The following is a 17477-nucleotide window of genomic DNA, read 5'->3' as shown; positions in this document are numbered from 1 at the left end:
AGGACACTACCCTTTTACCAAATATAGTAATTTTTACATTCAAAAAAATCTAGATGGCAACAGCCATAATGCTGCATTCAGAAGTTTCAAAATGAAACTAATCTTTCTTATATACACAGCCAGTTGGTCCTGAACAACTAGATTATTTATCAAAAATCCAGTGTTTTATAGTTTTGACTTTCTGGCCTGATTTGTTTTGAGTAGATATGTTTCAAAATAAGCACTTAAAACAGAATTACCCAGTAGCTTTATTTCGCAGTGTTTCTTGTTAATGTGAAACCCACAGAGAACTGTCACCCCACTTTGAAGTTTCCCTCTGCTCATTGTTTTGGTTTTGCTGCCCATAACTTTAATGTTGTGGTTTGCTGTCATCTTTCTCATCAGCTTTGTTTCCAGATACAGCAGGAGGCATCATGTTTTCGAGCAAAAAAAAGAAAGCTTTGAAAACCCCATTATAAAACATCTGCTCCGAAACAAATGGAAGATCTAGTAACAACCCTGTGAATAGCAGCACAACAGTTTGCAACTTCAGAGTGAAATATATTTATTATATTCTCCAAGAATGGGTTAATGGTCATGATAAATGCTAATTTGACACCTGGATGTGTCAATAAGCATCTGCTTATGAACATCATGACAACCAATAATATACCTGTGTTGTGATTTCAGCTGTTTCTGCCTTTCCCGAAAGACTGATTATTATATGGCTGGTGCTTTAAATTGAAACACTTTTTTGCACTTATTATCCAAAGGGATAGAGGGTCACAGGTCATTGATGCACATGTTGATCTCAGTGGTACAGATTGATACTAAGTATTCAGATTGTTGTTACTGAAAGTGTGGGTTTTGTTTGTCTGTGTATAACTTTACTTTTACAAGTTTTGTTTGCTCTAAACAATCAGTATGAACTTATGTTTATCTTTATGTTCAAAAAACCCCTAAACAATCCCACTCGTCCCAATCTTGCAGCCCCTCCTACGCTAAAGATCAAAAGAAGAAGAAGAAGAAGAAGACATTGCAGCTGCTGCTGAATAACAAAAGACAAGGCTTTAATGTCTAAACTGCTCATATTCAGCTTTCAGTTATGTTGTAATTTGACACTGTCATAACCAATAATGATAATTTTTTTCAAAGGACTCTGAAGCACGACCCACAGTGCTTAGTTTTTAAAATGTTTATTTTACAGGAATTCAGATCAGCAGGGGCAGAGCCTGGAGTTAGGAGAATCTCAGGCGAGTGTCTGTTCACTGAACAGAAGCAGACTTCTGCCAGAGAGGAGAAAGATTGGTTTTGGCCAGAGTTGAAACCAATATTGCTCTGTGAGTTCATATTTGAGTCTTTTCAGAACAGATGGAGGAGAGAGGAAGAAATATCAGGGAGTAATTTCCACAGGAACAGAGTATGTCAGGAATTCAGTGGAGTATTTCTTCTGGGAGAGAGCTTCAGCTGACTCAGAGAAGAACTGAGAGACAAAGAGAGAAATGTGGCAACAACAAAATAAAGGTTTCACTAGAGATTGAGCAAATGCCAGAGAGCCTGATTACAATTACTAATAATATGAAAATCTGTCAAGGAGTAAAAAACAGAACAGGGTCGAGCCCAGGCATCACTGGTCCAAACTCCATGAAGAAGAAACTGAACAATACCCTAGTCGGGGCCCCAGAGGTGACCGAGGGATTTGGGATGAAGGAGCAAGCCACCCATGCCCTCCCTCTCATTGACACACCTGAACTAAGCAAGTGGAGGTTATCGGGCCAATTCCATAGAGATCAGTGTATCTAGGAGCCAATTTCTTGGAAACTTATTTCAAAGGAATGTCTATAGAAGCTAACCAGACTTTCTGACCTGGAGAATAGCATCAGGCTGGAGTCCTCTGGTCTGTTAGGCAGTGATTGTGTCCTGCAGGGCAGCCTTGGTCTGTTTCCATATTCTGTAGCAGCGCTTTAGGCCATGTTGCTCAGAGGGCTCAACCATTTCTGCTTCAAGGGAAGGGAACAGAGGAGACCCGTGGCCCAGGTAGGCTTTAAGCGATGAAAGTCTGGTGGCAGAGGAGGTCACTGAACTCCAAAAGTAGGATTTAAGGCAATAATACAGTTTGAGAAAGGAATCTGGAGTCTAAAATTCCTTTATGATTATGTTCCTCTATCAGAAACTAGATCTTCTGCAATACCATACAACAAACATGCTGAACCAGGAGGTTGGCATTTCTGAAGCGACAAAAGAAGCTGACTTAGAGAGTATGTTGATGATTGTGAGAATGACTGTCTTTTCCCTCAGAAGAAATATTTTTTCTATTAGGTACAGGTAAAGGTTGAAGAAACCATGGCAGGGACTGGACTCTACTGTTATTTCTGGCACAGATGGAGCATCCAGCCATATGTTCTGTAACATCATTATCTAATATGGGTTATCAAAAGAAACATCTTGGAAAAGAGATTGTCTGACTTACCCCGGGGTGGCAGGTAAACTTGGTGGTGTGGGCCCAATGGATTACCTGTGTTTTTAGAGGAAGGTCATGCGGTTGGTTAGGGAGGCCATTGTCAGGGTCTAGTTAATTTTGCAGTGCTTGACGAACAACATCCTTTTATTTCCAATACCAGGTTACCAACAACACAGAAAGATGTCTGTGAAGGTTCTCAGTCATCCAGGTCATCGTAGTCAAAGGAGCTTGCAAAGAAAAGCGTCTGGACTTCTTTAAGTTACTTGAAGACGTTTCACCTCTCATCCCAGAAGCTTCTTCAGTTCTAAGGTCAAATGGTGAAGAGTCCCAGATATAAACCTAGTGGGAGTTTCCCCCCACAGAGGAACAAAAGGACCCCTGATGATCCTCTAATCGCCTGAGCCACTTCACAAGCGCATGGCACAACACAGAAGAGCCACCTCCACAGGACAAGACTCAGCAGTCCATCTGCATCTTAAGGATAAAGGACACTCTTTCGAGGATGCCAATGTTCACATTTTGGACAGAGAGGACAGATGGCTTGAAAGAGGAGTGAAAGAAGCCATCTATGTCCACTGTAAGCGACCATCTTTGAACAGAGGCGGTGGTTTACGACACCAACTCTCTGCCATCTATAATCCAGTTTTGAGATCCCTCCCCAGACGCCTTAACGCCCACTCACATCCTGGGCCATCTGACCTCAGGAATTCGCATGATAAGGTGGGGCCAGGTTTCACAATAAGCTCACCCGAAACTCTGGCTGATTGGGACCCACACCCAGTTTCACACCTTGGCTCAGGCGATTAGAGGATCATCAGGGGGTCCTTTTGTCCCTCTGTGGGGGGTCACTCCCACTAGGTTTATATCTGGGACTCCCCACCATTTGACCTTAGAACTGAAGAAGCTTCTCGGACGAGAGGTGAAACGTCTTCAAGTAACTTAAAGAAGTCCAGACGCTTTTCTTTGCAAGCTCCTTTGACAACACAGAAAGATGGTAGGATTGTCTCGGAGAAAAAAAGATTATATTTCCTGTATAGAATGATATCATCTGGTTGATTGCAGGTGGGAAAGATTTTTATGATTAGTCCACACATTAAACAGCTGCTCAGCTTCCTCCAATCAATGCTTTCACTCCTCTAAGGCTAACTCACTGCCAGCAGCTCATGGTACTTCTGCTCAGTGGTAGTTAGACGCTAGAAAAAGCACAGGGACGTAACTTACAATTTGACCACTGAGAGAAGACTGCTCCACTCCTTAGTCAGAGGCCTCCACCTCCACACTGAACTGTAGTTTAGGATCAGGTTGAACAGGTGCTGGGGTGAATCTGTGTTTTAATTCCAAGAAAGCTGCACCTGCTGGTGATTATCAATGTGACTCTAGTTCCTGATTAATCTTCAGTAAAAAAGAACAAATTCTGTTACAGTTGTTTTTTGGAGGTAGGAGTTGGTCATTCTTCTGCTTTTATCTTCTACTGATCATTTTTTATCTGCTCACTATTGAATGTATTGTAAGCATTATGTAGCTCTAACTTCATTAAAATAGTGACTCCACAGAGTGAGCTGATCAATTCAGCATTTGTTTTATTAAAGTCATGGTAATCAGTGCAGGGTATGAGAGTTTTATTTCTCTTATCAAAAAAGAAGAAACCACTTCCTACTAAAGGAGAGACATATAATTCAAGCTGCTAAAGAATCACAGATGTATTTTTCCATTGCTTCTCTTTTTGGATGAGACAGGTTATAAAGATGGCTGGTAGGTACCACGATGAAGGCCGATGCCTTGCAGTCATAAGGTCAATGAAGAGGGGGCGAGAGTGCTTTGTCCTTGCTGGAAGTTCGTTGCAGATCTTGATATTCTTTGGGGACCGAGGTTTTCAGGTGAAATATTAGCAGGTATTATGGATGATTGCAAACAATACAATTCAATTAATTCTTTTTAGATAGCAACAAATCACAACAGCAGTTGGCTCAAAATGCTTTATACTGTAAAGTAAAGGCCCTACAATAATACAGATAAGCAGAACAAATTCCAACTCTATTTGTTTCTCATACTAGTTGACGTGAAGAATGTATTTTTCTAGCCACAGATAGCCTAAGATAATGGGAGTCTTTGGTGCATAAAATATATAAAACTCAAGGTACTTGTTTCCATTCTGTTTGTTCAGTAATGAAAACAAGGGTTGACCATTGAGTGCTCAGCTCAATCAACTCACCTGGACTTTTCTCAAAAAATCATGAGGTAGCAGATCCTGAAGCACAGGACAGAGCAAGCTGCAGAAGAGGATGGAAAGCTGTGTGTAGAAATTTGTCAGATCTTCTAATTCTTTTCTCTATTAAATTAACTAAACCAGTTATCAACTTCAATAGCTAGGGCCACAAAGACTTACAACTACATTGGCTCAACACAGGAAACCAACTTACTGTTCATTTAATCATTTAATAAGTGAAGGAAGACCCCTTGTATGGCTTTGGAATTCCACCCAGTCTCCTTAACAAAGTTTGGAATTCTGCTACGAATTCTGCAACGCTTTTATTGCTTTGCTTTCAATTCAGGAGACAATGGGCAGTGTCCTCCTCACAGAGGGGTGGTCACAAATTCTTTTAAACTCCTCAATAAACTTAGCAAATATATACGTCTCGAGATTTTTGAAGAAACAGTTCTATCCTTGTAGGCAAGATGTTTTCGAGGAGTCATCAGGAAAGGAATGGAATAGAGGGACTAAAGACTAGTGAGCACTGGAGCATAAAGTTCACTTTTCCTGTGAGTGGAAGACTGCATCGGAGAATGTCGGGGACATTACAGGAGTCTTTGGACTTGATGACCAGGCAGCTAGTTCTGTTACAGAAGCCTGAGGTAACCCTGTGTGAATTGACTGAATCGTGCTACACATCTGATCAAGGCATTGATAGGTAACTTGTTTCTGCTCTACAAAAGAGTGGAGGGCTTGATCATGTTGGCCGAGTAACAAGTCTTGATTAAATAATGCTGCATGGATAGCTGCTGGGTCCATAGGGTCCATTTGGCCAGATTCTTCTGTCATTACAAATACTGGAAACTCTTTTCAAAGGACTCAGAAACAGGACAGAGACCACAGGGCTCAGTTTTGAAAAGGTTTATTTTAATGAAATTCAGATCAATTGGGGAAGGGTCTGGAGGCAGGAGAATCTAAGGTGAATGTCTATTCACTAAGCAAGAATCTCAGAGAGAAGAAAGATTTGTTATGGTGAGGAATATTGTGCTGTGATTTTGATGTGAGTTCTTACCTGATTCCTTTTCAAGGACAGTAGCAGGCTGGAGTTTTTCCAGAAAGTAAAGGAAGCAGTGAAGTCAGGTGAGTTTCAGGTAAGTGAAAACAAATTTTCTTTCTGCAGGAACAGATCAGTGTAGGATTGCAGGTGACTATTTCTTTTGGGTGAGAGCTTCAGCTGGCTTGGAAAATTTTTGAGAGGGAAAGACAGAAAAAATATTTAACTAGGAATTGAAACAAACATCAGAGATGACCAGATGAGTGAAGGCTCAAATTGGTCCTTACATACAGGGAGGTAATGAACTAATAGCAAATAGGTGCACTGGCTGAAGAGTGGAAAACCAGACTCCAGACAGACTCTAGAGGTGCAGGGCCCAAGGTGTGACCAGCCCAAACTCCCCCTCGGAGCAGCAAAGGAGACGAGCTGGAGACGGGGAGAAAGAGCGAGAGAAAAAAAACATCCGTCTGGATCATAACAGACATTTGATATTCAGCAACATCCAAAAGGTCTATCACCTTAAAATGACCATATACAAAAAATATATGGAAAACATTTCTGAGACTGCAAGCGTGCTGAGATTCATTAACTCTAAAACAACATGTGTGATGGATGATTTCATATCCTTGTGGAAAGAGAAACAGAGTGCTTTTTGAAAAAACTGAATTACTGAGTGTAGTAGCTCCATTAGGGAAGAGTGTGTCAAAAGTCATGTAGTAAGCCACTTTAAAGAGGCCAGACATCCCATGTCTGCTTTATTTTTCGCCACTGAGAAGGTGTCTCTTGGTCTAGGAGGAAGTGATTTAAATTTCATCAGAAAAGAAAGAGGATGACCTCCTGGATCTTTCCTTTTTAAAAAGTCTTAACCTGAGATGAATAAGTGGGGGGACCTGATTTTTAAGCATATCCTCTAGCTGTTTTGATATGGTACTGTGTCAGATCCTTAATTACACTTGGTGATATGATTTTTAATGTTTTCGAATACTTGCATCTAAGTGGCTGTTCTACATGTCCCTGGGAATTAATTATATATAACACTGATGAAAGCCTTCACAAGTGAAACTCTTTCATCTTAAAGCTTTGTCTTCTGTTTCTGAAGAGCAGCAGGATTCTTTTAAGATTTTCAGCCATAAAGACCCACCCGAAGGACCGCTTCTGAGTGAACTGCACCTCACACTTATCCAGATGGCCTACATCTATCTTTAAGATTTCTCACACACGAACACACTTAAGAGTCCTCAACATTTCTGCCAAAAGCAGCACTTGTTTAATTTAAAGTGGAGCAAGCCAAGGCTGACATGCAGTACAGTACGAAACATGAAAGCACGATTGTACTTGCTATGCAACCTGAATAATGTATAATGTTTATGTCATTTGTGACACAGATGCTATGAGAATGACTCGTTATTTACACGCTGATCAAACAGCAAATGCAGATGATGCCGGATGTTTGTGCTACATGTTCTATGTAACATACACTATACATAATTTTTTTACTGAAGCTGAAAAGAGGAGTATTTTAAAGCATCATTTCTTTCTTTTTGTGTGTGTGTGTGTGGGTCAGAGGATAAACATGCTTGAATAAAACAAAGGAGCACTGAGAGCTCCATATAGATGCAATTCTGAAAGAAAAATCTGAACCCTTGACCCCTACAGTAAAGGGATCTGTGAGGGAAGAGTCACTGCAGTAGAAGGTTGTTCTGGAGATCGTCTTTATGTCATAATGGATCATCTTGACGAGAGAACTCTTTTCTAGGATGACAGTTTCACCACCCACAGGGCACGAGGGCTCACTGAATGATTTGATTGGTGTGAAAATAATGTAAATCACATACTATGGCCTTCACAGCCACGATATCACAACCAGGTTGAACACCAATAGATTGTAGACGAATGTGTTGCAGCGCTCACCACTACCATCATTAAAGCACGGATTGTGAAAATATCTTGGCCAGACTATGTTGGCTTTGCCTTTAATTTGTCACCTGTTCGTGTCTATTATCTATGTAATTCTAGCAGGGTGACATCTGCTGAAACAGTCAGCCTCCTGCTGATGTCTGTTTTTTATTCCCTTTCTTTTTCCTTTTTTTATACCATGCTAACAAAGCACTGCTCTTGTTAGAGACCTTATAGTGGAAATCACATCTACAGTGTTTCCGCTTTTGATGATGTGATGGAGGGTTTAAAGCACATTAAGAGGAACTTTTTGCACTGTGAGCGAGGGCACTAATGTACAGGGTGATTCAGTGGTATAAACAAGACTGCTCTAATCTGCACTGGATGTACTGCTCTGTAATGATGTTGCTGTTCCAGAGGATAGAGTTTTATTGTCTCTGTCAATGCACCAACTTTATTCCCAATTTCAGATACACATACACACGCGACATTTCTCTGACGTGCTAAACTGATGGCGCATCACACTTTAGATTGTCTGGGCTCAGCTAGTGAGTGTGAGTGTTTTACTGTCCATATGGAAAGTGATCTGCACAATTTGTTCAAACAAAGGGCAACTGTGTTGTGTTGGAAATGACATTTTCAGATGTGCACGTACAGAGACCATGTATGGTTGAATCTAAATTAAAGAACCTCAGTAAAATATTCCAAGTCATTAAGCACGCTGTCTAAGGGTATTAGTGGCTGGGTGGTACATTCGGGATCTAAGTGAAGACCCCCCACTCATGTTTACCATTTTAGGGAATGTCAAGTTTCCGGATTAGAGTGGATGGCTCACACTGACCTAATCTGCTATTATGCTTTCACAGACTAGTGTGCGGTAATTTCATCACTTTGGCAAGAGAGGAACGTTAAGATGGACAATATCTCAATAACACACTAATCAATCACTTTTAGAGTGCATTACTGCAAGAGGGAGCTTTGCCCCATGGAGTGCAGCCTGATATAAATAGCAGATTGTCTTCCTTCGTGGCTCTTTTTCAGTTTCCATCAGTATTTGCTGCTTGTGTCTGAACCCACCTCGTTCAGACAGAGCTGAGAGAAATCATATCATAAAACCAAAATGCTCCAGCGCATACTAAAACACAATGATATTCTGAAAGACTGGCATCTGTTCAGAGGGCACAAAATTAGTTTAAAGATGTGTGAGAATCTGAATTCATATTGTTTCCCACCTTTCAAATATAACTGTTTTATTGATATTAACTGAGTTACACTTATATGCAGCACTGTGACAAATGTTTTGGGGGGTTTTTTGTTTTTTTTCCCATATTTGTCAGATTCTAGATATTTCAGATCAACAAATATACTTTAGTGTTACCAACTCTACGCTTGAGCCGAATTCACGGTACCATTAGTTACAGTAAGTCCTGCAGCTCCTGAAGCATCAAAGCAGCCATTCCCGGACCATCACACTACCACCACCATGTCTGACTGTGTATATGATGTTTTGTTTTTTATGAAATGCTGTGTTAATATTATGCTAGCTGTAACCAGAGTCAAACCTCCCAAGAAGTTCAGCTTCTGTCTCATCACTCTGTAGACTAGTTTCCCAAAAGTCTTGTGTAAGATGTTTTTAAGATTTTTGTTAGTAATTTTGGTAGGCCAGCCCCTCTTGAGAAGGTTCACTCCTGTTCTATGTTTTCTCCACTTGTGGATAATGCCCGTAGTACACTGGAGTTTTGCAACCCTTACCAGACTGGTAGAAGTCAATGATTCTAATTGATTGTTTCATAATGTGTTGCTTTTTGAGATATTTCAGCCTAATTCACTTTGGCAGACACTTTGTCTATTTAAGTGATTTCTTTGTTCCGCAGGTCTGAAAGAAATCAGGCCTATGAATGGCTAGAGAAACTGAACTCAGCTTTTCAACTGATGTGGTTAATTGCAGTTCATTCATGATTTGAAAAGGGAGAACTGTTACTTTTTCACGTAGGGCCAGGTAGGTTTGGAAAGGTATTTTTTTCTCCTTTATACAGTAAATCATCGTTTAAAAACTGCACTTTATATTTACTCAGTTTATCTTAGTGTAATATTAAAATATCTGAAACATTTACATGAGAAATATAAAAAAAGAAAAAGAGAAAAAGAAATCGGGAAGGCAGCAAATACAACAACCCTGTAGGTATAGTGTCTTCCAAAGTGAGCTTGTGTTACATCTCACTCTTCCATATAAAACACCCTGGAGGTGTCCCACCCATTTTGAACTGCCCTTTAATTAAAACAGGCTGATGCTCTTGTTTTGAGTCAGATAATTGTGACACCTGTCATGTTGCAGTACCCAAACAAAGATGATAAAACGTGCAGCTGAAGCCAAGAAAAAGAATAAGTGTGGAGATTCACTGTTCTAATGCTCAAGACATTCCAGGTGTCTTTAGTACTCTGTGAGAATTAACCTTGTTATTTATTGTACTTTTCTTTCTCATACTTTTCTTTCTTGTCATTTCCACATTATTATAGTTGTACATTTGGGGCCTGTTATGTGAGATACTTTCATTGTATCTTAAATTTTCTTATGTGATGGGATAGTTTTATTTGGTTAATCAATTCAGCCTGCAGAAGACACTTAAATCTGCTTTAAAGGTGAATCTCCTCCTCTGAGGTCTTGAATGCCAGGTATTTAACAGCCAACATTTAATGTATAATGTGTCCAAGTCTGTGCAGCACATGTGATGCTCCTGCAGCTAAATCAATAGGATTTTACAGGAACTGCCAAGTCCATCTTACAGTAATTCCTTGTTTCATGATGTCATGCAGCCTCCATGCAAGCAGACAATGCTCTTGGGGGATGAACACGGACAAAAAAGAACACTGGAAAACATGATGGCTTTATGTCGAATGGGCTGTCTTTGGCTTTCTTTTGCAACTCTGAGAGGATTAACTATTGTTTTTTTTTACTGGTGGGAGGATGTTCATGTTATTTTTCTATAGGCTGGATATCCAATTTCTGCTGATCTGGGCTAAGAGGGGTGTTTGTCCCAACTGGAAAGCAAAGCAGTAGGTGCTGTCTGGGACATGTGTGTGGGCGGTCAGTGAATTCATGTTTTTACTTATTATCATGCCCGTTCAAGACTGAGAAGGATACAAATAAAAAAATAAAGGTATAGAGGGTTAGAAGTATTCTTTAGAGCCCAAATGCAAGACACTGAACACCTCCTACTGCCTATAAGGAGAGCGAGTGTGATTTTTTTTTAAGTGCAGCAATGATCCAACACCTCCTCAATCCCCTCCCTCAGGGCTCTCTCCTCCGGTCCACTGTTGCAGTATCTTGTTGTGCTGGACCATGAGATACCAGCCCATCCCGGAGTATCACAAACAGCCCACAGCACCCCCTCTCTATTTCAAGCCACCTTCATGTTGAAACATTTGCTTCTCCTCACCACCACAGAAAAAGAAAAGCCTCCAGTGTTTCGTGTATTTGCTTTAAATGGAGCTCAAATGACATCACATTGCTGCAGTGCTGCACTGTCCATGAAAGGTGTCAGTCGTTTCCTCTGATATCAAGAATTTGTCCACTGGCCACTTGGCTCTGCTCTGCTCCAGACATCATGGCGTGACCAAATGTATTCTTTTATAGCGGGCTCGTGTTACGCAGGTGGACGCCTGCATGAAGAGTAGAGGCGCATTTTCAAAGGTTGCCTGTTCTCTGGGACACAGCAAGATTTCCTGCCACATCCCGCCCGAAGAAATCGACCGCATTGCTTTGTAGAAAGAGCGGACGGACCAAGTCGTGTATGAAAACTAATTGCTCGCATGGGTACGCATAGTGTTAGAGGAGAAAGAGAGAGAGCGAGAAAAAACAGTATCAGTGCATGGGTGGGATTCCTTCATTGCGCTTCAGATAGGGGAAGTTATGGCAACAAACGTCTACAGTGAAGGTAAATACATGTCAGGAAATTAGGCACGATAAGTGCGCTGTAGTGCTGTAATTAACAGAAACCCGGTGTTGGTGGAGACTTTTCCGACCTTTGCTGTTTTTGATTGACTTGAAGCCCGAATTTGACGCCAACCTTCAACCGTGTGAGGCTTCTTTTTTTTCTTTTTTTTCAGGAGTGCAACCTATCGCTTCAAAAAGAGCCCCATGCTGCAGTTCTCCATCCCGACACCATCTGTACTGCAATTCATCACAGGCGTGAGATTTATTGGAAATTTAGTCCATCGTTCCTCCGCGTTACAAACCCGTATGCGGGGGACCTGCTACGACCACGTACTCACGCTTTAACCCATTTGAAGACGGCTCGGACGCAACACTCGGACCCCCCTGAGCTTCTGGATTCAGAGATTTCAACCTAATTATATTCTGCCTGCCTTCGAGCCCTAATCGGATCGTACTGGGATTTTAGGTGGGGTTTTATCCCGATGCAGGTAACTGGGAAGGACTGTCTCTTGTTGATGACACTTAAGCAGCAGATTGTCGCTCATTGGGTCCCTTGGATTTTTGCAGCACAAGCCTGACCAGCGTAACAAGAAGGGTTTTACACCTGAATTTGGAATAAATGAACTCTCGTCGCCATCCGAGTTTCGTTGTGAATTTATCCGCTGAGACAAGTGTGTGGACAGCGAAATCATGTGCATTGGGATCAAGCCTTTGGCTTCTGCTATATTAGTCCCAGTTCCACTTCTGGTAAGTCTCTCAGACTTGGTGAGAAATGTAAATTAGACTTTTGCAGCTGTGACACATACGTGGGTGCAATGTGATCTGGTGTCCAGATCTCTGATGTGCGGCATGGATTGTGCAAACTAAATATAGAATAATAGGCCTCCGGTATCTATCTATCTATCTATCTATCTATCTATCTATCTATCTATCTATCTATCTATCTATCTATCTATCTATCTAATCATTTATGTATCTTGATGCATAATGTGCAAGTCTTTCTAGGCTATTCACAGTAGTCTGCTGGATAATATGGTATAAACCTGTCTGGCAGAGATGTCTTCATGTTACTTGAGATATCCAGTTCTCACGTGGTTGTTAGTGCTGTTATATCTGATAGACTGAGTCCGATGGGCTCACAACAGCTCTGTCATAGGGCTGACAGAGCTCCTAACTGCAATGAAGACGGTTAAACAGTGACACAAGAGTTGAATTCCCACAGACAGAAGCGCGTGTGGAAATGGCCCGGGTGTGTCTGCATCAGCACCACTCAGAGACCAAGAGTTTTCATAAATTAGCAGCAGCTGCTGGAATTCTCCCATCAGGGTAAATTGCACTGATTGCTCAGAGAGTGGACCGTCTTACACTGGAGCCACAGAGCCTGAACCATCAGGAAACTTATAACTGCATTGTTAACTTGCAAGTTTAAAAAACATTCGGCCAGATGATGAATTTGTATAATGAGTAGAGGCCTTTTCAGGATGTGTGCACTGTATATTATTCTACTCCTAACCTTTGTTTTGGCAAATCAGCTAATCAGGTTTAGAAATGATGAAGGGATACAGAAGCACTGATGCAGCATTCTAATGATCTCATGGGCACTGTGAGTGAATTCTGCCTATAATGGTTGCAGCTGGAATTTTCAGCCCCTCTCATCACTTTCCAGTTACTTTATAATCACTGACTTTTTAGACTCAATGGAGTGGCTATCCCAATTTTTGCTTCAGAGGTCAGCATTTGTCCCTGAAATATCTATTTATCACTCAGAGGACATCACTTACAGCTTGCAGGAAAAATGAGAACTCACGATGCCTGCATGGAGGTATAGAGGTTGTAAATCAGTTAGATTGAGGTGGGGTTAAATTGTCAATATCTTTCACTAAAGTCAAGTGAACATTCCTCGTATAGCCCCGCTTAATCCACACAATACCTTCTAAGACTTCCCCTGGGATACATGTAGACATTGGACAGCTGTGTGGCTACATTAGGGCAGGCAGTGAGTGTTACTGCAGCTTGCAGTGCTATTGGAAAACACTGACTGCCAGCTGTATCTATGGTATACACCCTCCTTTAGCATGTATGTTCCTACATGACAGAGCACCCACCTTTTTCACGGCTGTCAACTGCAGTAAAGTGAAAAAATAACAGTTGTCATAAAGGAATTATACCATAGTCTGACAGATGACTAAAGGCAATAAAATACTGTACTGTATTTGTCATGTAAGGCTTTTATTGTAAGAAGAGCACAAACAGCTGTCTTAAGGGCTTGACTCACTCTTATTGTTTAGTTTGAAGTAAAGATTTAACCCTGTGTTTTTTGGCAAAAAGCAAATTGAAATGATGTTTGGTTAAAACTGTGCATCATACAAGTTTTGACATAAGAGACTTGAGAAGTCTCCTTTATCAGAGGTTAATGAGGTTTCTTCTTTGGAGGGTTGATACCCTTGAGCTTCATAGGATTTGTGATTTGAATTAGCAGTGCATGAAGCAGGGTTCTTATGTATTTAAATGCCTTTTTTACTAGCTGTGTGCGTTGCAGTAAGTGGTGATGATCATGTCTTGTCAGTTTACTTGTCAGCGTGTTGCAGGATGTTACAGCAGAAGCTCAGAGCATTTGCTGTCATGTGTTTGCCTAATGAAATCAGACAGGATGGTCATTATCATTATCATGCATTATTGCCAACACTTCCATGTTCAGCAATGCTAATGCAGGCAGTAAACTGCTGCAGAACAAATTAATATCTCAGCAGGTAATGCCATAAAAAGAAAGTTACAGTGACATGTGTGCTGAGTTTTTTGTTTTTTTTTTATTACTATTTTGCTTTCTAGGTTGCTATATGCAGGCTGAGAGGTTAGATTAATGAGGTCTCTCTGCCTTGCCATTCTGTTGCATTGTGTTACAGCAGCTGCTCATGGTGCTGGTGTCATGTGTTAGCATTATGAAATCAGGACCAGTGGTGGGTTATCAGCCACTGCAGGAATGAGAGCAAACACAAGCTATTGATCTGTATTCAGGACTATAAAAGACTGTATAGGGCAGACATGTATTTGTTCTCTATACAAGGTATATTAAAATAGCCCTTTACAGTGAGTCATGTTCTCAGCTTGACATTTTCAAAATGCACACATTTGCTGAAAAGATTACTTTTTCCAAGATACTCTAAGCTATCAATCGAAGAGTTAAAATAGTGGCGCAAGTAGTGACTTTTGGCATGATTTTAGTCATTTCTTTCCACAGTTATGTACCGTATCATGGAGACATATGATATTGTGGGCTGATTCCAGCATTGACTAACACGTTTTTCGACAAAAAAAATAGCAGTATCGTTACATTTTATTTAAGGAAACAAAGAGCAAGAAAAGTTTTTGGGGATAATATTGTGTATATCTCGAGAGAAATAAATGGTGTCAGAGAGTTAGAGAAAACTCCTCTACCCTCTTGATCATTTTTCTTGAAGTTTGGATTTTGCATGCAGAAAAGAACCAGTAAAGAAAAGTACCAATTAAGTTGTTATTGGTCAAAAGAATGAGATAGATGTTTCTCCCAAGGCAAGTCAAGTTATTTAGCACTCGAGATGCATGAAAAAGGTTCGAGAAATGGCATAATTACAACTAGCCACAAAGATCAAAGGAGTAGCCACCAAAGCACTGAAGCAATTAAACTAGAGCTGCTCTTGGATTTTATATTTGAGCGAGTAACAAAGTGACAAAAAAAGCAGTGGGGCTCTCAAAGGAGGAAACGCAGGTAAATAACATACAGGCCTTGAGATGCATAAAACACTTTTGAACTTTGCGGCATGATGGATTTCAACAGGGAGAAAATACAAGAGCAAAAAAACATATTAAACTTAATGCCCACTGCAGTAAGTTGTTAAACAGCTTTTGGTGCTTATTTTAGATGTATAATTTATTCCATAGACATTACTTCGTTTTTGCTCATCAGCACACGGTGTATTATGCTGCAGTGTGTTGAGGACACAAAACAGGTTTTTGTGCAGAAAGCTGATGTTCCTTCACTACAAGAAGGTCCTAACTCCTGGGTTTGTCTGCATGCAAGAAGCAAGATTTAAACACTACCTGTTTGAAGGTGAATGTGACTTTAGTAGCTTAGACGTTTGACCTGTCCAAAATGTACTCTGTGAATCTGCTGTTGCATGCTGGGATGTGTCCCCTGTGATTGTGAAAAGGACAAGCAGCACATATAGTCTCTTATTTGCTAAGTTAGTTTTTTTTTTTTTTACTTTAGTTGTGTGACTAAAAATACATCACAATCAAAAGTTAGTAGATTGAATTTGAAAAAAAAAAGTCCTTTAAAAGCAGAGCAGGTGAAAACTGGCTAAAGCATTTCAAAAGCTCAATTTAAAGGTGCAAAAGTCAGAGTAGCAAGACTTTGTAGCTTTTGCACTTGGTCATTTTTGATATCTCTTAAGAGCATTTGTATTCTGACTTGGTAACCTTTGGAAGTCATGATTGCGGCAATTCTCGTTTTACCCTGAAGGCTTTTAGCCTCTCGCATCTGCGTAGTAAGTCTCAATAAGAAGAGCTGTCATTTATTGTCAAGGAGTGTGAATCTGTGTCTGCAGTGCACTTGTTAACATTGCCGATGTTTTTTTTCTGACAAATAACTGATGAAAAGGGTAGGTACAAGAGGCTCTGGTTGTTAAAGACTGACCTGCTTTGTGCTCTGTAACATGCAAAATGTAGTAACAAGGTGCAAGGGAGAAGATACTGTGGGTTGTGATATAGAGGGAAGCAGTGGATAGTCATTTTGAGGGCGGCTAACTGTCTAGCAGAGGCATACAGATTCATAAAAGAATTCATAAGGTGGTGAGAGAGCCAATTCCTTCAGGAATATTGTGGATGAATATGGTCAAGCTGATCCCAGTGGTATGCAGCAGTTATAATCCAAGCATAGCATATTCCACCTGTCTGGAGCAGCCAAATCCTTCAATTGGAAAAATGCTTATAACCTACTATGGAGCACATGGCATCTAAACTGCAGAGGCGCATCACTGCATAGTACCAGCCAGTTGCCCGTTCCTTCTGATGACTCAGAATATTATTGGTGACATCTATCTCCCTCAAGAAACAGTGCTGTGCAGTCGTCCTGCCACATGTGGCAGCCTTAAACTGTTGCACTCGACACTGCGTGTCAGAGCCTCTAAATGGTCATTTAGATGAAGAAATGTGATATCATTGTGCAAACCAGAAAAAAGCACTAGTGTAGAATAATAGCAAACCTCCAGCTTCTAGTATTTTGCTGTTTACCTGAAGGTGACATTGATTTAGATAATGCTTTCAGCAGCTGCATCTGGTCCTATTGATCAATATCTTCTACTAGAACAGCATTTCACTTTGGCTCTCTTGAGCAAGCCAATTAAGGGAGCTACATGCTCTCATACAGAATTTGAAATGTGCACAAACACTATCATCCCCACAGTGCCATTAAATAATGCATAAGGACAATATATTATTGTGCTGTGCCTACTAACACAGGTCTTGCTGGTCCTGTTAAGACTTTCTCCTCTGAACTCAGAAACACTGGCCAAAATTTAGTGCCTTTAATGCACTATTCAATCTTGACCGATGATGCATTAGGAAAAAGACGAATTACTCCTCCCGAATATGCCACTGTGATGAGAGATCATTCGCTGCTTACTTATTGATTTGTTTGTCAGAAAGTCGTATGGTGTGCTCTTCATCAGCCTGCACCAGCCTCACTGGAGATGTGTGGCTGTGCTGCCTATTAAAGGCTGGAACACTACAAAAGCATTAACTGTTCTGGTGAAGTGATCGGTTAAGAGCCAGTGCAACAAAACAAGGATTCTGTGAAAAATATCTTGTCACTGACCATATTTTCTTCTAGTTGTCTTTTCCAAGTTTCTTTGCATGCTGTTCCAGGACAGATGTGGGTGGTGAATAAGGTTCTCTTCATGCGCTTTGATAATGTGCAAAATAAGAA

At 40.7% G+C, this 17477-nt stretch overlaps 1 protein-coding gene and 1 long non-coding RNA gene across 3 annotated transcripts in view; one reads left to right on the top strand and one right to left on the bottom strand.

Moving 5' to 3' along the window:
• Nucleotides 1–1159: 1159 nt before the first annotated feature.
• LOC143421960 (uncharacterized) lies at nt 1160–3764 on the bottom strand. The gene is made up of 4 exons (XR_013101563.1): nt 3662–3764; nt 2450–2494; nt 1846–2038; nt 1160–1462 (listed from the first exon to the last, which is right to left on the bottom strand). It is a non-coding gene; the product is annotated as an uncharacterized LOC143421960 (long non-coding RNA).
• Nucleotides 3765–11109: 7345 nt separating this feature from the next.
• Nucleotides 11110–17477, top strand: part of lrfn1 (leucine rich repeat and fibronectin type III domain containing 1) — a 143636-nt gene continuing 137268 nt past the window's right edge. The window contains exons 1-2 of one of the 2 annotated variants that reach the window (XM_004558151.5): nt 11110–11516; nt 11689–12262. The gene's annotated coding sequence lies outside the window, so the exon portion shown is untranslated. Of the gene's footprint in view, nt 12263–17477 lie in introns of both variants that reach the window. The other variant, XM_023152913.3, reaches the window with a different exon arrangement.

Source organism: Maylandia zebra, linkage group LG14, assembly GCF_041146795.1.
Source record: "Maylandia zebra isolate NMK-2024a linkage group LG14, Mzebra_GT3a, whole genome shotgun sequence".
In the NCBI taxonomy this organism is placed as follows: Eukaryota; Metazoa; Chordata; class Actinopteri; order Cichliformes; family Cichlidae; genus Maylandia; species Maylandia zebra.
Note: the sequence above shows the minus strand (reverse complement) of the source record. Positions and strands in the feature narration are given on the sequence as shown.